This window comes from Heterocephalus glaber, unplaced genomic scaffold (assembly GCF_053883595.1).
Source record: "Heterocephalus glaber isolate CG9 unplaced genomic scaffold, H.glaber_assembly_v1.0 deba00000122, whole genome shotgun sequence".
Lineage (NCBI taxonomy): Eukaryota > Metazoa > Chordata > Mammalia > Rodentia > Bathyergidae > Heterocephalus > Heterocephalus glaber.
In genome coordinates this window covers 75,842,276-75,867,972 of record NW_028258138.1, presented here as the reverse complement: position 1 = coordinate 75,867,972, position 25,697 = coordinate 75,842,276, and the positions used below count along the sequence as shown (strand labels likewise).

At 41.3% G+C, this 25,697-nt stretch overlaps 1 protein-coding gene across 5 annotated transcripts in view; it reads left to right on the top strand.

The window, feature by feature from the left end:
- Positions 1-8,957: 8,957 nt before the first annotated feature.
- The window catches only part of Znf148 (zinc finger protein 148), a 131,321-nt gene continuing 114,581 nt past the window's right edge, over positions 8,958-25,697 (top strand). The window contains exon 1 of one of the 5 annotated variants that reach the window (XM_087216306.1): positions 8,958-9,212. The gene's annotated coding sequence lies outside the window, so the exon portion shown is untranslated. Of the gene's footprint in view, positions 9,213-9,540; positions 10,058-25,697 lie in introns of those variants that run through there. The other 4 variants (XM_004835221.3, XM_087216296.1, XM_087216300.1 and 1 more) reach the window with 4 other exon arrangements.

Here is a 25,697-nt window from a genome sequence, read left to right as displayed (position 1 = left end):
TACAGGTAAAAGTACTCAATGATGAATGTAAATGTATTTTATATCTAAAATGTACCAATAAAAGAATTTAAGGGAAAAAAACCTTTTCTTGTCTGTATTGATCTACACAATTGTTAATTACAATGTAGATTTTTCTTTTTTCACTGTGCTACTAGAGATTGAATGGAAGGCCTTATGCTGAGCTATGTCCTCAGCCCTTTTGTATTTTTTATTTTGAGGCTGAGTCTCACGAAATTGCCTTGGCTGGGCTTGAACTTGTAATCCTTCTGTCTCCACCTCACCAGAGCACTAGGATCACACAAGTGCCACCACCCCTGGCTAGTACAGCATAGTTTTATTTTTATTTTTAATCTTTTTTGGTTTTTTGAGACAGGGGTCTCCCAATGTAGTTCAGGCCCGCATTAAGTTGACTATGTAGCCCAGGCTGGTCCCGAACTCACCACAATCCTCCTGCTTCAGCCTGTCGAGTGCTAGGATTACACGCATGTGCCACCATGCCTGGCTAACATTGTTTTAATATACTTTAGTAAGTCTAGAATTATGATTTTTTTTTTCTTTTCTTCTATCTCTCTCTCTTTTTTTTTTTGGTACTGGGGATCGAACTCAGGACCTTGTGCTTGTGAGACAGGTGGCGGCACCACTGAGCTAAATCCCCTCTTCTCTTTTTTCTCTTTTCTTTTTTTTCTTTTTTGAGGTGCTGGGAATGGAACCCAGAGCTTCGTGGAACCCAGGCTAGAATGTTACCACTAAGTTACCTTCCCTGCCCTTGACATGCTTTTTAATTCAATTTATATGAAGATAAGAAAAATAATAAATAAAAATTCATTTTTGCATTATATTACACTATTTTGGCCAAAAGCAAATGTGTGGAATCATTTTTCTTCTGTTTCTTTGAGACAGTCTTTGTTATGTAATCCAAGATGGCCTTGAACTTGCTGTGTAGCCCAGGCTGGCCTTGAACTTGTCATTCTCTTGCATCAGCCTCCCAGAGTGCTGGGATTACAGGTATATGTCACCCTCCCACAGATTCAATCTCTCTCTCTCTCTCTCTCTCTCTCTCTCTCTCTCTCTCTCTCTCTTTCTCTCTGATATGGAGTCTCACCAGATTTTCCAAGTTGGCCTTGAACTCCATGGCTCAAGCAATTCTCCTGCCTCAGTCTCCTGAGTAGCTAGAACTACAGACACAAGCAGCACCACCCCTCTTGTCTTAAATGTGCGAAATCCTGAAAATTTTAAAATGACAAAATTTTCTATTTGCCATTATTTCTATTTTGTAGAAACCCACAGCTTTAATATATAAAAGGGTAGTCAACTTGTCTTCATTCATTGGGAAAGAAGACCCAGATACTCCAATGCTATTTGCTGGATAGAAAGTAGAAAGCATCTTTACAATAGACCAGTTTCATCGGCCATATGAAATTTTGTTTTTGTTTTTGTTTTTGAGACAAGGTCTCACTCTGTAGCCCAGGCTGGCTTCAAACTCATAGCAATCCTCCTGCCTCAGTTTCCTGAGTGCTGCAATTGCAGGTGTGTGCTACCACACCTGGCAGCCTTATCAAATTGATTAGGCAAAGATTATGCTCAGCAATAAATTCTCTGAGTACTGTTACAGATTTTTTTTTCTTGCAGCTTAATTGCTTAATTCTCCCCTGCTCTATTTAGCTATCCTATATCCTTTTTTATTGGTCATGGAAAACATGTCTATATTTTCCTCCAAAATCGCATATTCCATATTCTTTCTTTTATTTTTTGAATACTTCCATAATTTTTTTTGTTACCCCATCTACTTGCAGAAATTATTTTCCTATGAATTTATCAATTTTATTTTTAGGAAATTTGGCTTAGAACTATCTTTATGTTTTTTATAATAATAATAAAAACAATATCATTGGGTGTGGTGGCACAGGCCCTAGCACTCTGGGAGGCTGAGGCAAGAGGAGTGCAAGTTTGAGCCCAGTCTGGACAATTTAGTGACTTAGAGACAACATGTCTCAAAATTTTAAAAAAGGTCCCAAGACCCCAATCCATGGAAGCACAAGTACCTTACTTAAAATGGCATAGCATAGCATTTAGACATTCTCCCATACACTTTAATTACCTCTATATTTCTTATAATAGCTAATACAAGGAAAATGCTATGTACATAACTTATACATTATGGTTTAGGGGCTATGACAAGAAAGAGGTCTGTACTTGTTTAGTACAGACATGATTTTTTCCCCCTCAATATTTTGATTCTTGGTTTGGTTGACTCCACCCCTGTGGAACTCATAGGTTAAGGGTTGAATGATGAGGTGTGATCAAAATAGAGGAGTGAATGTCAGTTTTAAAATTTTATTACGGTAAAAGACACACTGCCATTAAGCCTCCTCAAAATACTCCACTGAAAATCTAATACACTTATCCTATTGTTCTTGAAGTGCTGGAAGTCCTTTTTCCTGAGTGTCTTCATGAGGTGTGCTAAAAATGCAATGAGTACTTCTGCTAAGTGCCATCCAACATCCACATTATGGTGTGTTCTCATCTACCTTATTCACCACATCTGGTATGGTGTAACCTGTTGCTCTTCCTCAAAGTGAAAATGAGAATGAAAGGTAAAAATTTTGAACTGATTCAGGACACTGAGGCAGCCATGACAATGCAATTAAAGATAGTCATGAAAGAGGACTTCCAGAACTACTCCAGAAAGTGGCAAGAATGATAGAATGTGTGTTTGAAGTGAGGGGAAGTATTTTGAGGGGGATTCATGGCAATGTGTCTTTTACTGCAATAATTTTTTTTTTTTTTTCAGAACCGGGGATTGAACTCAGGACCTTGTGCTTGCCAGGCAGGTGCAGCACCACTGAGCTAAATCACTGGCCCTGCAATAAAAATTTAAAAATTTGAACATTCATCATTTTTTTGACCACTTATTCTACATCAGTAGTCTGGGATTTCCCTACAGATCTGACATAGGCACTAAGTGGGAGGTTTCCCAGGGGAAGAGGGCCATCACCAACAGTAAAAGCTGTTTTTCTGGGTACAGTGGGAGTGACAGGATGTAGTGAAGGTGGGTTCCTGTGGATCCAACTCAGACAAGGCCATGAATTTCGAGATCTGCAAAAAGAAGCCAAGTTTATCCTTCAGGTAAAACAAGCCTTGACAGATGGCCTATACTGCAGGCAGGCAGTGGATAGGGAGAGATAGTGTTCCAGATATTCCTCACCCTGACAGTCGCAGGAAGCTTAGGAAGTGGTTAGTCCAGGAGGATCTGAAGACTTGGTGAAGTCTTTGGGGACAAGAGATGGGAGTGCATTCTTCTCCTAAAGAAGCCAGAGGCAGCAAGGCATGGCGGTGCATGCATGCAACTCCAGCACTCTGGGAGGCTGAGGGAGAAGGATGATGATAAGTTCAAGCCAGCCTTGGCGGTTTACAGAGACTGTCTTAAAAAAAAAAAAAAGAATAGAAAAGAACAGAAAAAAAGGACTCGGAGTGTATCCCAATGTGAAAGCCCTGGGTTTAATTCCCAGTACTGCAAGAAGAAGAATGAGAAGAAAGAGGAGGAGGAAGAGGAAGAGGGGCCCCAGAGGTCAGAGACCAAGAACACATTCCAGAGCTAGAGGACAGGAGCAACTGTAGGAGGCCTGAAAATCCACATTTGCCTGACATGTTTTTGTGTTCTAAAGAAGTGCAATGAGTTGCTAGCATTTAATATTTGGAAGAGTTCACCCCCAAACTTGATTCCTGATTTCTCTTGCTTTCTTGATTTTCATGGTTCCACTTGGAAACCATCAGCTAGAAATGGGTTGTGGCTGTGCCCTTCAGACTGGTTTGAACTCTGTTTCTTCAGTCCCTTTCATTCTCAGTTGTTTTCATAACTGCTTCACCTATTCATCTTACCTGCTTGGCTTGTTGGACGGCATCCATCTGTGGATGGCACCCTGAGCAGTTTGGTTTATATCACATTTCAGAAGAAATCTGTCTCTGTTTCTGTCTCTCTGTCTCTCCCCTCCCCTCCCCTTCTTTTGCTTTCTTAGAACTAGGCATTGAACCCAGGGTCTTCTCACTGAGCTATATCTTGAGTCCTTTTTTATTTTGAGATAGTCTGGCTAAATCTTTAAATTCACCAGGCTGCGCTAGAACTTGCAATGTCCTGCTTCAGCTTCCCAAAGTGCTGGGATTATGGGTGCGCACTGCCTTGGTGAGACAGGAGAGTAAGGCGTGGCAAAACTGGCTGGGGAAGTAGGCGAGACCTGTTAATTACAAGATCCTGGAACACTGAAGCAGAAGAGCCCTGCACTTGGACTTCTCATGCGAACTTGAGCAGGATTTCAACAGAATACCTGGACCTGACCTCAGCCTGAGTCCTGGGTCCCAGCGCTGCCTCTCAGGACCTGTATGTAGAAATTCTCAAAGGTTTCCTCCAGATTTGGACAGCATAAAAGGGGGGCAAGCCATGAAGAGCTTGCTACTGTGGCTTTCCTTATGATAGTCCAACCTGTTTTCGCCAAGGTGTTCCTTTATCTTGCTTTTTCCTCTTTCACTTGGCTCAAACTCGCCTTCTCCCTCACTTTTCACTCTTACTTTCTCAAATAAACTTGACAACTGCATTCTGCTCATTTTGTTCAATTCTTCGTTCGAGATGAGAAGAACCTGGAATTTAACTCCAGGGGGAGAGGTGAGCAACCTAGAACCTGGTAACATTTAGTTGGTGAGCCACTTTTAGAAGCAGGCTACCCGAAAATAATGCCATTTGTTTTGCTTTTAGAGACAACATCTCAAGGTAATCCAGGCCAACCTTGAACCTGCTACGTAGTTTAGGCTAGCCTTGAATTTGAAATAGTCTTGCCTCAGCTTCCTGAGTGCTGTGATTAAAGGCATGAGCCACTATGCTCAACCTCAGAAGAAATTTCTAGGCCTGGTTATTTTTTTTGGAAGCAAAACATTTATTGGTACATTTTAGATATACATAACATTCATTGTAGGAAATTTGTACCTATACATGATATATCTTGCTTTTCCCCCATTCTCCCCTCCCTTTGATCCCCTTTCCCCTCATTTACAAAAGCTTTGTTTCCATTTTTTTTTAGTCTTCTTTTTTTCTTGACCTTTCCTTCCCCCCCCGCCACCGCCTTGTTCCCCTTCTCATTTGAACATTTTCTTCCCATTTATCAATATCTATTATATATTTTGATCCTTATTTCCACTTTTGTTTCTCCCACCGGGGAAGCAATGAGGTATTTAAACATGTGTGTCCAATTTATTTCACTTAAGAGTTTGGTCTCAAGGTGCATCTATTTAGCTAGAAATTTCTCAAGCTTATCTTTCTTTATGGCAGAAATAAAAAGAAGATGTATAAAAAGAAAACCACATCTTCTTTATCCATTTGTCAGTTGATGGGCATTTGGGTTGTTTCCAAGATTTAGCTATTACAAACTGTGCTGCTATAAAGATGGGTGTGCATATATCACTGTGGTAGGATGCTTTTAATTCTCTTGGGATGATAGCAAGAAAGGGAATGGTTTGGTCAAATGGAACCTCTAGTTTCAGTTTTTTGAGGAATCTCCACACTGATTTCCACAGTAAATGGGCCAGTCTACACTTCCACCAACAATGAAGAAGGGTTCCTTTTTCCCCACAACCCATCAGCATTTATTATTGTAGGCCTGTTTGTTGTCTTGGAGCCATCTCAAGAAGTTAAAAAAAGGCATAAATTATATAAATCCAATATTTCAAGATATTTTATAGCTTACCAATAAAGACTGTATTATTTATGACATATAATGAATATTTCAACAAAAGAGAACTTTGTTTGTTTGTAAGCACACCAAGCAAAGTAGGTATGTACCTTCTATTCAGCAGTCAGTTTTTACATAGAGCCCTTTTTTAATGGAAAGGAACCACACAATGAGATAACATAGCTATTAAAACAGCAAGACAAACAAAAAGCCCAGGGATAATGCTGAAGAGTTGGGCTGGAGGTGTAGTGTAGCTCAGTCAGAGTGCTTGTTTAGCATGCAGCAGGCCCTGGGTTCAGCCTCTACCACTGAAATACATACATACATACATACATGCATACATACATAAAATGATATAGTCACTCCGGAAAATAGCATAGCAGTTTCTTAAAAAATTAAATATGCATTTATCATATGACCCATCACTCATACTCTCTGGCATTTATCCCAGAGAAATTTAAACTTAATTCATGAAAAACCCTACACAGTGCCTGGGAGTGTAGTTTACTGGTAGAGCACTTGCCTGTCATACACAAGGGCCTGGGTTTGATTCCTAGCACTGCTCCCCCGCAAAACCCCACAAAACCTGAACACAAATGTTCATAGGAATCTTATTTTAAATAGCAAGAAAACTAGAAACAACCTAAATGTACATCATTGAGGATGGATGAATATCCATAAATACTCTGCAATATAAATATTCTGCAATATGAGTATTTATAAATAAAGACTATCCATAAATACTCTGTAATATAAGTACTCTGCAATATAAATAAATATTTGATTCATGCAAAAACTTAGATGAAACTCAAGGCATTTAGGCAACGGCTTCATTCTCAAAGTCATGTGTTATAAAAATGATTCCATTTATTTAAATTTTTTGGAATGAGAAACCTATAATGAACAGATTAGTGGCCAGAGGACAGAGAGTGAGTGGGAGGGAATTTGTGAATCTAAAAGGGTAGTATTAGTAATTTTTTGTGGTGATAGAACAGTTCTGTATCTTTGTTGTAGTTGTTACACAGATCCATACATTAGATAAAATTGCACTGAGCTACATAAACACTTATGTGTAACTATGAAGGTTAAAAAAATATGGTGAATACTGAGGAAATTCTGGAATATAGTTAACAGTAATGTACCAGTGTCAACTTCCTGGTTTTCATATAGAGCTTTGCTAGATGTCACCTATGTTGTTCCATGAATCAAATATTCATTCTTTTTTATTACTAACCAGTACTCTATTTATGGATGTTCATCCATTCCCTGGTGAGGTACATTTAGGTTGTTTCTAGTTTTCTTGCTATTAAAAATAAGATTGGTATGAATATTTTATTCAAGTTATTATTATTTTGGTGGGAGGGGGGCAGTGCTAGGATCAAACCGAGGGCCTTGTGCTAGGGCAAGGGTGAGACTCTTGTACTATATTTACAACTTCTTTTGAGTCCACAATTATAAAAATAAGTTACCTGAATGTCTAGAGCTGGTGTTTGGGGAGGTGAGCAAGACAATGGTGGCTACCAGACTGGGGCTGAAAATTATTTCCAGAAGTTTAACCTAGAAAGAAAACTTACTCCTCACTACAATTTCTGTCAGAATTATAGTGATCTTTATTCTGCCCATTTTAGACTGTTGTTTCCCAATTACAGTGCTAAGATCTCTAGAGGGAAACCAATCAATCATACCCCACTGGGTGTCATCTCCAGCCTTCAGCCCTTTTCAGTCATCAGTTTCCCCACTGCCTAATACTGAGAGTCTGCTTCTTTGCTGCCAGAGGTGTTTTTAATTTTGACATCTGAATTTGATGTCATTGCAGATGCTAGAAGTTGCCAGAAGGCTGTCCTCCAGATAATTGTCCCTTGCTCTAGCTTATATCACTGTTTTGTTGCAATTAGCATTCAGAATATGCACTGTCATCTTATTAAAATTTATATTTTTCAGTGGAGAAAGCACATGGATAGTTGATTGTGGAGCTGTGGTTTATCCTTGCTCTTCTTAGTTACCTGTGTCTAAATTAAGCTGAACCTTTGGGCCTCAGCTATTTCTAAACAGGCATCACGATTTACTAAGGTTAATGCCCGAGGGAACATTAACCTTGCAGACAGTAATCTAATTCAGTGTCATCACCAGTGCAAAATGCGGGATTTTGGAGTTTTGCCAAAAAGCACTATTCAAATGAACAGTCAGTTGGCAAAGGGTGGGAAGGTGGGTGTGGACAAAGGAAGGAGAATTCCAGAAATAGTTATACAGATATTTTAATGCCCTTTCCTTTCCCCTGAAAGGTTATGTTTAAGTGTTGTGGAAAGGTGTTAAAGAAAAAATCTTCAGATCATTATGAAGAAATCATAATGAAGGTCTTTCATCCCACAGAAAGTTCCCGATTCTCATAATCATTCAACATTCACTGAGCATCTTTTGTTACTAAGCTGACCTTGTGCTAGGGAGGGGACACATAGGAGCAATTGTAAGCCACTGCAGTACGCACAAGCACCTCAGGGTGCCTAATAAATGTTAGTTGAATTAAGGCACCCTTAAGGAGGTGAAGGATTAAGGAGGAGGTGATTAGGCGAAGGGCATTTAAAGTGCTAAGGATGAAACAACTATACAATCCAAGCTCTGTATAGACCGTTACTAAGTCTATGCTGCCATACAGCCGTAGTTTTGGGTTCCAGGTGAACTCAGCACGAAATACTACGCTAAGACCCTGCTCAGGAGTGTCCAGGACCGGCTCTCTTGCAGTTTCTCTGGGGTCACACTACGTCTCACTAACAAGGCTTGCGAGTTTCAAGGGCGCAGGGCTTTATCTTCAGGAAAAGGTGGCATCTGAGGTGGCGGAGGAGGGAGTTAGGTAAGTGAGGTTAAACGAAAAAGCCAAGACATTCTGGCAGACAACCTTTCACCTAGGTCCCCGCCCCTTTCACTTCCCCGTCCCGAAAGGCTCCCGACCCCTCCACTTCTCCAGGCATCTGACAGAGATTGAGGCTGCAGGTGGGAGCACTCCCTAGTCCGAGAGGCCTCCTCAGTTGCGATCTCCTTCCAGTCGCTTTCCTCCTGGGCCCAAACGGGGGTATCCACAGCTCGGATCCAGTTTTCTCGGCCAAGTTGGGCTGGTGACACGCAGGCGCCGGAACCGGAGCTTCGCTGGGTCTTGCAGCCAAGTCTCCGCGCCAGGCGAGGGCGGGCGCCTCGGAGCGCTTCTCTGGTGCGGGGCTTCCCACAATGCACCGCGCCGGCAGTGGCGGCGACCGCGGCGGCGCTCTAGCCGCGGTATGTCTGCCTCTCTACTGCTCTGGGAGGAGGAAGAGAAGGAGGAAGAGGAGGAGGAGGAGGAGGAGGGGGAGGAAGAGGAGAAAGGCGCAGGGGTGGGAGCTGTTGCGGGAGCTGCCACAGCAAAAGTTCTCCCCCTCCCCCCTTCCCCTCCTCTCACGGCCGCTAGGAAGGTTGGAGCCTCCGCCGCCTGCAGTCTGTGACCGCGCGAGTCGGCGCCCGCCCGCGGTAAAGCGCTCGGCCTGGCAGGCCCGGGCCCGGGGAGGAGGAGGGAGGAGGGAGGGAGCGCGCGACGGTAACGGCCTGACCCCGGGGAGCGAGCGAGGCAGGCGGGGGGCGCCCGAGCTGGGGGCCGAGGCTCTGGGGAGCGCGGGGCGGGCCGGGGCGCGGGCGGGCAGGGCGCGGACGCGGCTTGAGGGCTTGCGGACAAATAATGACGGGGGTGGCGGAGGCAAGCGGGAGGCCTGCGAGGCCGGAGGGGGGTGTCAGAGGTAGGGATGGCGGTGGGGTGCTCGCAGGGCGGCCGCGGGGTGTCGGGTGTGGGTGTGAGGAGGCCGGGGAGACGCCAGCTCTCTGTCCGCCGTGCCTGGTGCAGTGCTTTCTGTACCGCAGGCCTCAGTCGCTGTTGCTGCCCGAGTGTGCTCTTCAGGAGAAGGGAAGGGCAGGGGTTGGGGAAAGGGAATGCTTGCAGGAGACATAGTGGGAGTGTGAAAGGGGGAGAGGCCGGGGGACGTTGCCGAGGAGGTGGAGGAATGCAGGGGGTGGCCCTGGAGGAGTCTTGAGGATTCCGAGGGGTGTTCATTGTGCAGCTACGTTTGGTATTGCATTATGGAAAGAAGTGAAGCGTTTTCGAGGCAAGGAAAGAAGGGATATAGGAGTTTCCTTGAATAGAAAAGAAAGCGTTTGAAGCAAGGAGGAGAGCTAAATATTAGAGAAGATGCAGGGAATGCATAACAGAATAGACAGATGTGGCATAATTAATAAACGCTGGCCCAGGGACTAAAGAGTTATTCCAGATGGGCCAGGATGGCCTTCTTCTGAACCTGTCTGGGCTCTTCAGTAGATGACGTCTGGTAAGTGTGGGTTCAGGCCTTTGGTGGGGGTCACTGAGAATGAGACCTTAGTCTATAGTTTGACCTGAGACATTTTAGTCCTGCACCAGGAGTCCTGAAGATGAAAACCCCTGAAACAGACTTTGAAAAAAGAGTTTGCCTGTGGGGAGGGATTCTTGAGGCCGGAGAATTTAGGTTTTTTGTAGATTTAGAGTACTGTCATTTACCAGAGGCTGGATGAGCACTGTTTTGGCAAATGCTGGAATGGAAATTACTTGACTCAGTGGTTTTCTTCCTCACTGTCTTATTTGGTCCATGAAGCTGGTGCCAGATCATTCAGCCTATTGCAGTACATGAGATTATACTTGATGATGGGGGCAGGGGCCCCCCATAGTTCAGATGAGTATAGTTTGTTGGATTGATTCTGTACCTGCTGGTATCTTTTGCCATTCACAGTTCTCAATGTACTCCCTCCTTGAGCCTTGGTGATATTGAAGAAAATATAGCAGCCAGCAGAATGCAGGCATGCAGAATGGAGGATCTCTAGAATGTCTGTTTTGATCTTAGGTTGTAAGGAGGTCAGGACTGTAAGAACCTGAAGAAACTGGATGATTCTAAAGCCAGAGTGGAGGGGCAGTTAATATTTCTGTCAGGAATGAACTAAGCTCTGTATTTGCAGAGCCCACAGCAGACCTGATTTCCATTTCCATGAGGTAACTCTGGGAGAAGCCACTTTTTGGGGGGGGGGGGGCGGTGTAGGGTTAGGGCCTTGAACTTGCTATGTAGCCCAGCCCAGACTGGCCTTGAATTTGAAGTCCTCCTGCTTCAGCTTCCCCAGTGCTGGAATTACAGGTGTTTGCTACCATGCCTGGCTGAAAGAACCATACTCTTAACATTTACCCAGATATTATTCACTTTTGGTGTTAAATACTACATTTCATTGTAGTAGTTGTGCTGAAGAGAGGGTTATAAGCATGTTAAGTGTGAAAAATTTTTATGGAAGTTAAAAATGAAGAGATTAATGGGGAAGATAGAATGAAATTTGGAAGCGGGAAGGGAAAATTCAATCATTCCTTTAGTAGGTTGGGCTGGGGATTTAGCTCAGTGGTTTTGCCGCCTGTCTTGCAAGCACAAGGACCAGAGTTCGATCCCTGGTACCAAAAAAAAAAAAAAGTCCTTTAGTAGGTACTGTATCTCTAAAGAAGAACAACTAATTTAGCATTGGAGTGGAGAGGGGTTTCTATTATAAATTTCCTTATAGAAATAATCCAGCATTGTTACTTTAAGCATTTGGAAAACTTTCTGTCAGTACATTTAGATTTGCTTACTTTGTAAAAGGACGTCCTTGCATTACATAGTATGTTGTACTCATTTTTATGTCATAGTATGAGGGGGCCAGTTTTCCTTCCCTTCCCCTCTCTAGTACTGAATATTTTTTGTAAGTATAATGCAAAGTATGTCATTGTTTTTCCTGTCTTTTAAATTCTGAAATAATACATATATGTAATTTTATTTTATTTTACTATTATTATTATTATTACTTTTTTTTTTTTTTTTGGTATTTTTGAGACAGGGTCTTGCTCTGTAGTTCAGGCTGGCCTTGAACTCACTATGTAGCCCATGCTGGCCTCGAACTTACAGTGATCTTCCTGCCTCAGCCTCCTGAATGCTGGGATTACAGGTGGGGCCCCCCATGTCTGGCTACGTGTATATAATTTTAAAAATTGTTCTAGGGAACTTAATAATGTAAAGCAGTAGCCCCTGTCTTACCTGTCCATTGCAGTGGTACCTTCCAGAGGTCACTAATTTTTTGGGGGGGGGCGGGACAGAGTCTTGCTATGTAGTTCAGGCTGTTCTTGAACTCACTATGTAGCCCATGCTGGCCTCGAATTGGTGGAGATCCTCCTGCCTCAGTCTCCTAAGTGCTGGGATTATAGGGGTTCGCCACCACACCTGGCAATGTTACTAATTCTAAGGATTATTTTTTGTAGTTCTTTTCATGCTTAGAATTCTTCAGGTCTCCCAAGTAATAGGCACATACCATTATTGATTTATCAAAATGACATTATCAAGGAGTCAGACTGCCATGAATGAAAAGGATTTGTGTCATTGACCTTATCCCCTTTTTATCTTCCTTTCTGATTTTATAGTTATTGAGTTCTTTTATTTCATGCTTATGTCTTTAAATAATAAGCTTATGCTTTGAATTTAGTCTACTTTAGGCTCTATCTCTCGGTTTCTCCACTGTGTTAGATGAGGGTTTAGACTAGGACGCCTTTCTTGGAGAGGAGAGAAGTGTTTAGGGTTAGGCTGGAAATCCTGGGTAAATGACAAAAGGAAGTTTTGAAGGATTACACTGTGAGGAAGTCTGTAGGAAACAGTGCCTTTGCAGCATTAGATTTGCTGGTTAGAGACAAGGAGTTACTTGACAGTGACAGTTGTTCGTCTTGGAAGTAGTTACCGGGTTGCATTTGTAGTGTTCTGTGACAGTCTTACAGAGAGTTTTGGTATTGGGACCTGGAACTATGTAACAATGACCCCGGATGTTTCTTCTAGGCTTCTGTGGCAGTCTTAGGTTTTAGGAAGGAATGGTGTGGACGGATGTGCTTTGGGTGGGTTGGGAGGAGGAATAGAGAAATGTGATAAGGGGAGAGGCAGAATGAGGGATAGCATTAGATGGAAGTGGTGATAATTTGTAGGGAATGCTGAAGAAAAAATAAAGAATCCTGAGGGCTTTTAATAGACTTGTAGTGCACAGGAAGTACCTCACAGTGGTGTGACTGAAGTTTGTGGCAGTTAGAAGAAAATGAGTATATTGAAGTTATTGATATAATGGGAGTATGTTGGGAAAAACTATGCTGCTCATTTATTAGGATAATGTCTTAAAATATGAGTGTCTTTGCAATCTGTGTATGAGGTACCCATCAGTGTGATGGAACTGGGGGAATAGAAGGACACAGCTCCATGTTGAGGAAGCCTTGTTCAAGTAACTGCATCCCACCCCATTCCCTAGTACTGGGGATTGAACCCAGGACCTTTATGCTGAGCTACATCACCAGCACCCTCGTCCCCCTTGAGACAGAGTCTTACTATGTAGTTCATGGTGGCCTTGAACTCACTAGCACAGGCAGGCCTTGAACTCATGGCGATTCTCCTGCCTTAGCCTCTCAAGTACTGGGATTACAGGCATGCACCACCATGGCTGGCTTATTTTTTATTTTAAGATAAGATCTCTTAAATTGCCTAGACTGGGCTTGAATTTGTGATCCTCCTGCTTCCAGCCTCCCAGAGTACTGGGAATTCAAGTGTGTGCCTCCATCTCTTTCCAAAGGCTTCCTTAGTCTTAATAAGAACAGTATTCAAATACAGAGTTGTACACTAAATTTTTTTTTTGTACGCTGAATTTGATATTTATTTAGTTAATGGGAATTATTCTTAGTTTTGCAAATGGTAACTAGATTGTAATCAGGCCTAGATCTGAGACTGTTTAATCTTTGGGGAAATTTAACAGTTTGATATTTTTTGGAGACAGGGTCTCACTATGTAGTTCAAGTTGGCCTTGAACTCGCTATATAACCCATCGTGATCCTTCAGCCTCCTCAGTGCTGGGATTACAGGCATTCGCCAGGATGGGGAATTCTTGAGTGTTCAATAAATATGTGTTGAAGATTCCTGGAAAGTATATTTACTGTTAGTGAGACTGATGGGACTGTATGAAATTGCTTAGTACTGTGAGAATAGTGTAGACAAACTGTGTGTGTGGGCTGGAGAAAGTGAAGGAGGTATCTGGCTGTGGAGGACCTTTAGATTAAGGGAAGAATGCAGATAATGGATTAGAATGAAACTGTAATAATCATGCAAAAAAAAAAAAAAACATTGCAGGGGAGGCTCAAAAGGTCTCTTCTAATTCGAGGCTCATTTTATCTGGCGTAAATCTGGTCTGGAGCAAGGGCATTGGTTTAAGAGCTGGTTATGGTGGCTCATGCCTGTAATCCTAGCACTTGGGAGGCAGAGGCAGGAGGATCACCATTTGTTTGAGGCTAGCCTGGGGTATATAGTGATTTTAAGGCTAGCCTGAACTACATAATGAGACCCTGTCTCAGAAAACCAAAAAAAGAAAAAAAAAGAAAAAAGATCTGGTTTAATTTACATTTTTTTATTGTTTTAATTTGTATTCTTTTTTTTTTTGGGGGGGGGGACAGGGTCTTGCTCTGTAGTTCAGGCTGTCCTTGAACTCACCTTGTAGCCCAGGCAGGCCTGGAACTAGTGATCCTCCTGCCTCAGCCTCCCAAGTGCTGGGATCACAGACTTTGTACACCACCACGCCTAGCATTTCATTCATTTTTAAGACAATCAAAATTAGAGGAAGTTTCTTCCCTCAAGGAATTTACAGTATTTACATTCTTTTTAGGGAGGGAAACAGTTGTGAAATAATTCAGTAACTGTGTAAGGTTTCAGAAAATTGATTTTCTGCAGAAAATGAGTATCTTCAGATGAGATTTTTTTTTTTTTTTCTGTTTCGGTACTCATTTTCAGAGGTAGTGCTCAGAACCTTTTTGAGAACCCCCTTTCTGAGTTACCTTTCCATCTCTAGCACCATCTATATACTTTACCTAATTATTAAGTACCAATTGTGTGCTCTTGGGGGAGGGGCCTGTAAAATGAACAAAATGTGGTCCCTGTTCTTTAGTTTATATTTCCTTCAGGATGGCCCATTTATAAATAACACAAGGCATAATATTATCTGAGTAGTTTCACTGTTGACAGATCTTTACTTTGAAAGATTTAATTTTTATAAATGCTGAAGCATTATAAAATACAGTAAATAAAGAATAGTTTTACCATAAATTCTGTTAGTCAAAGAAATGGGAATGGGCTGGGTGTGGTGGTGAATGCCTATAATCCCAGCACTTGGCGGGTTGAGGCAGGAAGATCTTCATGAGTTCTAGGCCAGCCTGGACTAGGTTATGAGTTCAAGGCCAATCTGAACTGTATAGGGAGACTTTGTTTAAAAAAAAGGAAATGGGAATGATTTTCTTGATTCACTTACTAACTGATCTTGGAAAATACACCCAGAGAGGAAGTTGGAAATATTTTGAACAGTGGCAGTAGCCTCACATTAGTTAGCTAGGCACTAGATAAATGATGGTTGAATGCATCAGATGCTTAGATGAATTGGACACCTGATAGCCTCCCCAGGTAACTTCTGTTAGAGGACCACACTGACTTGAATATGTAAATAAATTCTGGGCATGTTTGTTAACAATGTCATTACCTTCATCAAGGTACATCATGGTTAAGTTCACAAATGACTTACAGACAGTAAGTGCTAGAGAAGTTCAGAGAGTGGAGCAATGAATATTGGGTAAGGTTTGGGGAAAAGATTTAAGTAAATCGTAATTTAACTAGATATTTGACAGTATTTTTTAGGGATCTCAGAGAGGAACTAAATAGCTCCAAATTTTAATTGCAGGCCTAGAGTGAACCTAGAGTCTGGATCTATTTTTCACTAAATGCATTGTGTCTGTTTCATTTTAGCTACTCTTTCTGGTCTTTTCTTTCTTTTCTTTTCTTTTCTTTCTTTCTTTCTTTCTTTCTTTCTTTTTTTGAGACAAGTTCTCACTATAGTTCAGGCTGTAGTATAGCCTATAATTCAGGCTGATCTTGAACTCACTATGTAGCCCAGGCTGGCCTTGAACTTGTAGTGATGCTCCTGCCTCAGCCTCTGGAGTGCTGGGATCACAGGCCTGCACCATCAAGCCCGACTTGGTTTTTTCTTTTCAAATTTGCTTTTGTTAGGTAGCTATTGAGCGCCTTGCAACAACTGTAAGGTCTGTTTCTGTCTGTGCCCAGGGTAACTTTTAGATCGTCCTTCTCTGAGTCTGTACCCTGCAAATTACTTGGTCTCTGTGAGTGAAGAGAATGAATCAACTTGGCCCTGTTAGCCTGGCATTTTCCTGTACACTTTTCTCAAGCCGCTTTTTGAGTTGGGAATAGAGCAGACAGAGAACTGAGGGTGTGTGTCCAGTGGACACATGCTTATTCAATAAATGAGGGAATGAGAAAGTGTATGAGGTAATTTAGGAGAGCTGAATTATCTGTGTTTTCTGTTACTGTTTCTTTTTCTACATAGGACTTAATGGGATTGATAAAAATATGTGCACTAAAATGAATTGAAATAATTTGAAGAGCTCTAGTTGGAGAGAAAATGAAGAAGGAAAAATCTGTTTAAAAGAATGTTAGATCAGTCAGTATAGATGTTAGAGGACTAGGAGTAAGATGGATGATCAGGGAAAAATGGTATCTGATAATAAGGATGATTCTGAAAGGAGAAAGATTAAAATATGACAGATTATGTTTAGAGGAAAGGATGAGAAAATGGAAGCTAAAGGGGATTAGTTGAAAGGGCTGGTTTTTTTTTTTTTTTTTGAAAGGGCTGTTTTAAGGAGGAAGATGGTAAGGCTGTTTGGAGGATAAGAATTAACAGAAGTTTAGAATGTGATAGAAATTATGTGAATTATAATTGAGGGTTTCAGAAAGTGATGGAAAGAGTTTTCTTTATTTAACAGATAATACAGATTTGTTATATGCAAAAGCGTTAGATGCAGTCAGGAATAAGTCCTGTGAGATTTATATTCTAGTAGGGGGAGCTAGACTCACACAAATACCTACACTATGATTACAAGTGTATCAGAAAAATAATCTAAAGTTACTGAAGTTAGAAAGTAGAAAAGGCATTTGACTGTGGGAGAACTTGGGCCTGCATTTTAGTGGTATAAAGTGGAATTTTAGCTAGTCTTTGAAGAGAGGTAGGTCTGACAGGTTGCTAAAGGAGAACATTTCAATTTGAGGGAATAACATAAGCAAAGGTTTAAAGAATCCTACCATCTATCGGGTTTGGGGAATTAGGTTTTAGTTTCTAAACTGTGACCCACTCTAAGAACTATAAGTCACATGTTCACCTAATATATGCGTACGTGAATGTTTGTGTATATGTGTAAGACAAAAATCTTAATATAGTAACTGTCTTTTCCTGGTTAGATGCACTGTTCTAAAACAACAACAAAGCCCAGCTGGCTGAGAGTGGGGAGGGAAGCTAGTTGTCACTCATTGACCAACTAAATAATTCATCACAACCTGTAGTGTGGAACACGGAGTTCATGAGTAGGGCATAATATGATAGAAGGAAGGAAGGGTCAGTTGGGATTGGGTAGGAAATGGATGACCTTGAAAGCTAAACTAAGTAGTTTGAATTTGATAAGATGTAGTGTTGTGCTTAGTAGGCCAACAGAAGCTGGGTTTTAATCTTGGCCTATCAATTTACTTATGCTGTGATTATAGAGAATTATTTCCTTAGCCTCAGAATTTATCAGGAAATTGATAGTCACTATACCTTCCTGGTAAGGGTTATTGTGAGGATTTAAGGATTCAATTATGCTAATATAAGATTAAAATATGTTAACATATTTTAATGTATAGCTATTGAACTTTTTTGAGAACTGAGCCAGGACTGTATATTAGATAATTTTTTGCAGTGCTGGGGATAGATCCCAGGGCCTGGCATATTCTATGCAAGGACTATACAGTTCAGCTACACCAAGCCCTAGACTGTTTCATCTGACAATAGCTATATCTTTCAGAGGGGCAGTGTGGGAGTAGAGTAAGGTTGGAGGTGAAAAGACCTGTTAGGAGGTTGGCAGAAAAACTAAGAACTTGGGTTAGTTAGATAATGGTAGGAATGGGAACTGGGTTGAATAGAGGTACCAATGACTGGAAAGATGGCTTTATATTTAACGTTGTGGAAAGATTCAAATGGCAGCAGCTGAAATTGAATTGCATTTTTTGATAGTTTAGTGGGGTACATTAGAGTAAATGGTACAATTTCTTTTATGTAATAGGTGGTCAGTTATTTGTTGAATGATCAAGTATGTAATCTATGGAATGAATTGTGAATAAAGACAGTGAGAAATGTTAGATGCTTTTGATGGAATGCTGGAATTTACTCAGTAGGGAATATTTTTTGTACATTTATTGTTTGTAAGTTTTCATGGTAAGCAGTGTGAAGGATGAATGTTTATATATGGCATGTTTATATATTGTCTTTCAAGAATTTAGAGACAAAATGTATACGCATCTGTCTGTGACACAGATATTGTGGCAACTTTGATTAGGGATGGTTTGGTGAAAAGTTAGTGTGTAGTTTTGGCCTTGCAGGATAAATAGGATTATTGAGGGTTGACATTACAAGAAGAGGGAGTGACACAGGAGAAAAGTTGTGGGCATGTTTAAGGGTTGGTGGTTTATTTTATTTTACTTTTTGGTGCTGGGGATTGAACTCAGGACCTTGTGCTTGTGAGGCAAGCACGGTGCCACTGAGCTAAATCCCCAGCCCCAATATTTTGTTTTTGTGAGACAAGGTCTCATTATGCAATTAAGGGTAGCTTTGAACTCCCTATATAACCCAGGTTGGCCTTGAATTCATAGCGATGCTCCTGCCTCAGCCTCCCAAGTACTGGGATTACAGGCATGCGCCACCATGCCCTGCTGGTTAGATTAGCTATAATATAGGGTTCATATTAAGGAATGGAAGAAAATAAAGCTGGAAAGTAGATTGAAGATATAAAAATTCAGACCAAATTGGTTTTTAAAAGTTTATTTATTGAGATATGATGTAAACAGTAAAGTACTCCAACTAAGGGTACAGGATAATGAATTTTTCTTAATGATACATTTATGTAGCTACAACCTAGTTCAACATAAAGGAATGTTTATAAAGTCCCAGAAGGCCCCATTATGTGTCTTCCCCAAGTTGGTGTCTCTAACCCACAGTAACCCATATTCTGGCCTGTATTATAACAGGGGAGTTCTGTCTGTTTTTTAATTTCACATAAGTGAAATCATACTTCTGTGTCAGGTTTCTTTTACTCAACAGTATGTAAGATTCATTGATGTTGTATATAGCAGTAGTTCATTCTTTTTCATTTCTCCTTAGGAGTCTTTTGTTTGAATAGAATCTGATGGTTTTTTTCCATGATTATTGGACATTGAGTAGTTTCTGTTTTGGGGAAGAGTAAGAAGTTTTGTTTTGTTTTTCCCTCTGGTACCAGGGATTGTACTTAGGACCTTGAGCTTGCCAGGCAAGTGTGGTGCCACTGAGCTAAATCCCTAGCCCAAGACTAAGAAGTTTTTTTTTTTTGGTACTAGGGATCAAACTTGGGACCTTTCGCTTGTGCGGCAGGGGCCAGAACCACTGAGCTAAATCCCCAGCCCCTGTTTTTTTAAAAAATAAATTTTATCCCCCTCCAATCCCTCTCCCCTCCCTGTGTACAAAAGCTCTGTTTCCATTTTTTCCTTCTATTTCCACTTTTATTCCAAGACTAAGAAGTTTTAACTGGACTCAATATGGAGTGGGGAGCATTGATTCAAGGTTGTGATAAGTTACCCAGTAGAGGCAAGGAAAAGCTAAAGGATGCTGTAGAGCAGTAGTGGTGAACCTTTTAGAACTTTCTTTCTTTCTTTTTTTTTTTTTTTTTTGGTACCAGGGATCAAACTTGACCTTGTGCTTGTGAGACAGGCGGGAGAACCACTGAGCTAAATCCTGGGCCCCAAGAACTTTCAATGATACAAACAGCCCCCTGCAGCCATGTGCCATCAGTTCACCACCAACTGCTCTGGGGCTCAATACCCAGGAGGACTGAGAATTGTGGTGCTATTAACAAAATTAATTGGATTAGTTAGCTGAACTATTTTGGTGTTTTAAAACACACTGACTACTGCGAGAGGCACCAAATGGAAGCATCCAGGGGGAGTTCTCTAGCTAGAGTTAAAAATACCGCATTGGATCTAAGGAAAGAGGTCCAATAGAGATTTGGAATTGCCTACATGGAGGTGATAGTTGAAGCTACTAATTCTGGATTTGGTGGGGTGCTGATGGTTTTGAAATTCTTTGGACTCATAATTGAAGTGCTAATTGAAGCAGTAGTTGGATCCAGGAAAAAAAGATATCAATATACCAATTCCTCAGGAGTAACTTAGATTGTAGTAGACATTGATGGTTTAGACATGATTTTTGGAAGCTGGGGAAAGATATCCATGTGAAGAGTGAAAGTGCAGAAGCAAGGCTAAGGGATGAGACCCTGAGTAGGAGAGTCTTCTGTGAAAGAAGAAGCAACTAGAGATTAGAGTAGAATCAGTTGTAAGAATGTGCAGAATAGAGTCCTGTGCTTATGGAAACCGAGGCAGGTAGTTCAAGTGTTTTAAGCCAAGAGAGGATGGAATTTGGATGGTGGGATTTGGTACGTAGACTTTTTTTCTCTGGTCTTCAAGATAGCAGTTTAGAGGCCTGAGTATGTGGAGGTTTACTGAGTGGGTAGGAAGAATACAGAAGCAATGAATATAGGAATTGTATTAAGGATTTCAGTTAAGGAAGAACAAAAACTGGAGGTAGATGTAACAGATGAAAAATACAGCATTTTAGAAGCTGTAAAGAGGATCACAGGTGGAGGTGGTGTGATTTGAGGGAATTGTATGTAAAGAATTGAGTATTTGGTGGGATTAAGGATTTGAATATGGAGATGATGTAGATTAGTGAATGAGCTGGAGAGTTGTGTTTAGAATAGTCCCCTGAGGAAGACTGCTGACCTGGTGAGTGGGTGTGGGGGGCTGGTGAGTATTGTCTATCCCTGGGAAGTCACCGTGTATTGCAGAGGGCATTGTGAAGTGTTGATGGGCAGGTTTCAGTTATGTGATGCCCGATGCGTGCCAAGAGCTTGTGCGCAACTGGAATATGTATAGCAGTGGCTTTTTTTTTTAGAGGCACCTCTGTAGTTACAGCACTCCGAGTGATGGCCTGCTTTTCAATATATATGGGTAACTGAAACAGATGCAGGTTTTAGGAGCTGAGGAATGTCAGAGTGAAGAAAGTTCCTCAGCGTCATTGAAGTCATTAAGAATAATGGCTGATAGGAAGGTACTCTGGAGCTTGGTAGATATTGCAGAGGGAATGGTTTATGACTAATGTGAGTTGCAAAGCGATTTTTTGGTGACAGAGAAACAATGGAAGTGGCTTTGGGGAGCTAGAAGCAGTAAGACCATTTATCAGACTGAAAGAATAGGAGAATGGTAGAGCTAAGACACGAGAGAAGAGGAGATGGTTATAACAATCCAGGTAAGAGCTGATAAAAATCCAACTGGAGCCGGGCATGGTGGGCACATGCCGGTAATCCCAGCACTCTGGAGGATGAGGCAGGAGGATTGCTGCAAGTTCAAGGCCAGCCTATGCTACAGTGAGGGGTTTTTTTTGGTATTGGGAATTGAACTCAGGACCTCTCACTTGCTAGGCAGGTGGTGTGCCACTGAGCTATATCCCTGGCCCTACATAGTGAGTTTAAGGCCAGCATGAACTTCATAGCGAGACCCTGTCTCAAGGAAAAAAAAATCCAAATTGGTTTTGTGGCATGGGAACTTAAAAAAATAGGTGGGTTTATACATTCACCTGTTATTTCAGTTTCTTTACTTATAAAGTAAATTGAACTTACAGAATGAAAACCATTCATTCATCTGTAATATACTGGGGTAAGTTCATCAGAGATATTGAAGGATTAGAAGTGAGACTTTGGAAAAGCAGTGTGAAAAGGCAAAAGACATGGCAGTTTGTGGACCACAGAATACGGACAAGTTGATAGAAGCTAATGAATAGAGGGAGTAGAAATGAAAGGCTGCTGGAGTGGACCTAAATGTGATTAAAGAAAGACAAAGAGGGGAAGGAGTGCCTTGCAGTAGAGAAAACATAGAGATATGATGCTACTTAGGAAATGACTGCACATAATGAGATACAGGTCCACAGTGGGAAGAACGAGGTAGATGATACGGAGGAGATACCTCTGCTTTTCTCCTTTGTCCAGCATGACTTAATTTTCTGTCTCTTTTTTATCATGACATATATCTGACTTAGTTACTTTCCCATCACTGAGACAATTCCTGACGCCCACAATTTAGAGGAGGAGAGGTTTATTTTGGCTCATGGTATTCAGAGAATTCTGTCCATAGTCCCTGGTCTCCAAGGCAGGGCATGGTGGAAGGGTCTCAGGAGGAAAGTGGCTCACATTGCAGGGACCAGGAAGTAAAGAAGGGAGGAGCCAGAGGCAGATAAACCCTTCCACGTCACACCCCCAAGTGACCTGTGTCCCATGGGCCCCACTGCTAACAGCACAGGCAGCTCTGAACTCATCAGTGGACCAATCCACTGATGAGGATGTGCCCCCAAGATTCAGTCACTTTCCAAAAGCCAGGTCTCTGAACACATGAGCCTTTTGGGGGACATTCTAGATGTACACCATAACAATCCAATTTTCTTAAAATAAAAAAAAGTTGGATGTGGTGGCGCAGGCCTGTAATCCTAGCACTTGGGAGGCTGAGGCAGGAGGATTGCAGCAAGTTCAAGGCCAGCCTGGGCTACACAGTGAGATCCTGTCACAAAACAAACAAATAAAAGACAGTCTTGTTGTTTTGTACTAGGTTGGCAGAAGCCTTCCTTAGCTTCTCCTTGTCCTCCTGCCTCAGCCTTCCAAGTAGCTGGGACTAAGGTAGACATCCCTGCACCCAGTTATCTCATGTATTTTGTTAGTGACTTTAGAAGGTTGTTGTGTCTTTCCATTTCATTTATTGCACACATATAGATGTCTCCCAGATGTACAATTCTAAATAAGCCTTCTTGATTTATTTCTATTTCTTAATTATTATTTATTGAACACCTGTAAAGGAGTTGTCCTGCCAATTCCAAAAACAAAGAAACTGCTACTTTTAAAAATCTTGAACATTACAGCCTTAGGGTAATCCTTTATTATTTTCCTTATACTCACCTTGATTGCTGATGCTTAAGACAGACCAGGCCTCTTATTCTTTGGCTTAGATCTTTACTCCTGAACTTTTGCTTGTTCAGTCTTTTTCTCTTATCCTTTTTTAGTTTTGAGATATGGTTTTGCCATGTAGTATAGGGCAGTTTTGAATTTACTATGTAGCTCAGGCTGGCCTTGAACTTGCAGCGATCCTCATGCCTCAGCCTCCTGCCTCAGCCTTGTGAGTGCTGGAATTACAGGCATTTGCCACCATTGCAGCCCTTGTCCAGTTGTCTGTCTCCTCTCCTTTCCCCTTTGCCCTTTCCCCTTTTCCCTTTCCTTTCCTTTCCTTTTTGTCAGAGTTTTAATAGTAGCTCAGGTTGGCCTTGAATTTGTAAGCCTTATGCCTCGGCCTCCCAAGTGCTTGGGTTACAGGTGTGCATGCATCACCAGGTGTGCGTGTGTTACCTCACCCAGCAGTATTAATTTTTGTTAGACTTTGTCTTTCATCACCTTTTATACTATTAAACATTTGACTTTCAAATGCTTACCTAAGGTTTTTGAAATTGTCGGTCAGTGCCTTGCCGTGGTCCCAGCAGTTGATGTTTTTAAACCATTAAGGGACCAATGCTCCATGCTTCACATATAATTTGTCTTATATTCCTCAGAAGATTGAATTCTTTCAGCCTCTGAGCGAGGAATACTTTTCTGCTTTCCTTGTTCAGATCAGAGTTTTTGATGTTAATTCGTATCAAATGGAGAGAACATATGTAAGGTGGAAACATCAAGTGCCATTTAGAAAAATATGACAAAGCACAGCACACATTGCCTGGGTGTCTGGTGCGGTTTTGCTTCAGGGTTAGTCCCAGCATCCAGCCTGGGGGGCATTTGCCACTTTCCCCCCAACTTCATCTAGTCACTCCCCACATTTAATAAGGAAGGCTTCACCACTGAGCTACACCCTCAGCCCTCAGCCCACAGAGCTGGTGTAATGTGCAGCAGCCTTGGCTGCAGTGACCTGGAGTTACTTCCAGGACCTTCCTCAGACGTGCCAGGGCCTCTTGAGTGGGGTATGTGCTGAGTATTTGGATGGATTGTGTGGGTTAGAGTAAGGATGGATATCTTTTTAAAAATAAATTTTATATTATCCTGCCCCCCCATTCCCATCCCTTTCCTATGTACAAAAGCTTTGTTTCCATTTTTCTATTTTCACTTTTTTTCTTGTCCTTTCCTTCCCTTCTCCCTCCCCTCCTCCCTTTTCCCCCTTCCCATTTGAACATTTTCTTCCCATTTCTCAATATCTATTATATATTTTGGTCCTTATTTCCACTCAGGTTTCTCACATCAGAGAAACAATGTGGTATTTAAACGTGTGTCTGATTTAGTTCACTTAAGAGTATGGTCTCAAGGTCCATCCATTTAGCTATCAAGATCTGAAGCTCATCCTTCTTTATGGCAGAGTAGTACTCCATTGTACAAAAAAAACCAATATCTTTTTTTTTTTTTTTTTGGTACTGGGGATCAAACTCGGGTCCTTGTGCTTGCAAGGCAGGCAGCAGAACCCCTGAGCTAAATCCCCAGCAAAATTTTAAGGCAGGGTGTCTCTCTCTTTTTTTTTTTGGTACTGGGAGATTGAACTTGGGACCTTGTGCTTTCGAGGCAGGCGCCTGAACCACTGAGCTAAATCCCCGGCCCAAAACCCACATCTTTTTCCATTCATTGGTTGATGGCATTTGGGCTGTTTCTAAGATTTAACTATTACAAATTGTGATGCTATAAACATGGGTGTGCATATATCACTGTGGTATGATGCTTTTAATTCTTTCGAGAAGATACCAAGAAGGGGAATAGCTGGGTCAAATGGGACCTCTAGTCCTAGTTCTTTGAGGAATCTCCACACTGATTTCCACAGTGGTTGCACCAGTCTGCAGTCCCACCAACAGTGGAGAAGGGTAAGGATGGATATCTTAAGGAAGAATTATTGTAGAAATGGAAAGATGATGTATGTTTTTAATGATAATTTATAGTTTACAGAGATAATTGATTTATAAGATAGGAGTCATATGCCTGAAAATCTAGGTTGGCATGGAGTTTTCCTTGTAAATTTGAGAAGAGCCAATACCCAAAGGATTATAGTGAAATACACTTGGTGTTCTGCAAGGTCCTGTATATGTGTGTTTGTCAGTATGTACATACTTGTGTAGATGCATATAATAGTAGAGAGAATTTGTTCATTTGATTAGGTTGTATAATGAATCTTTAGGGAAGTGCCGTGGAGACCTAAGTTGTGAATGATGCAAGTAAATTCTTAGAGAATATTTGGAAAAGTTGCTATTAAAGTTTTGGGAGTATACTTAGGAAATGGGTTTTTCATTGACAAGTGGCTTTTTTGGAATAGTTTCACAAAATTTGAGGCTAGAGTGGGGCAGATTTGTATGTTAAGCTGGAAAATGTTAGCTTTGAGGGAATGAGGAAACTAGGCCAGAAAAATGTACTTTTTGAGACAGTTATTTATGAATTGATTTGATAAGAGCTGATAAAAATTGTAAAAGTTTTGGAGAGATTTTGATTTTGACATGGGAGATGTCATGGAAGAGATTTATGAAGCTTGTTAGTATTAGAAAAGTAAATTTCAAAAGAATACATGGATAGATGGTTTAGAGAAGACTTTTTTCTTTTTGTTGTTTTTGTTTTGTTTTGTTTTTTGTACCAGGCATCAAACTCAGGTCCTTGCGCTTGCAGGGCAGGTGGCAGAACCACTGAGCTAAATCCCCGGGCCGAGAAAACTTTTTCTTTAGGGAAAAATACATTTGTTAGGTTAAAAA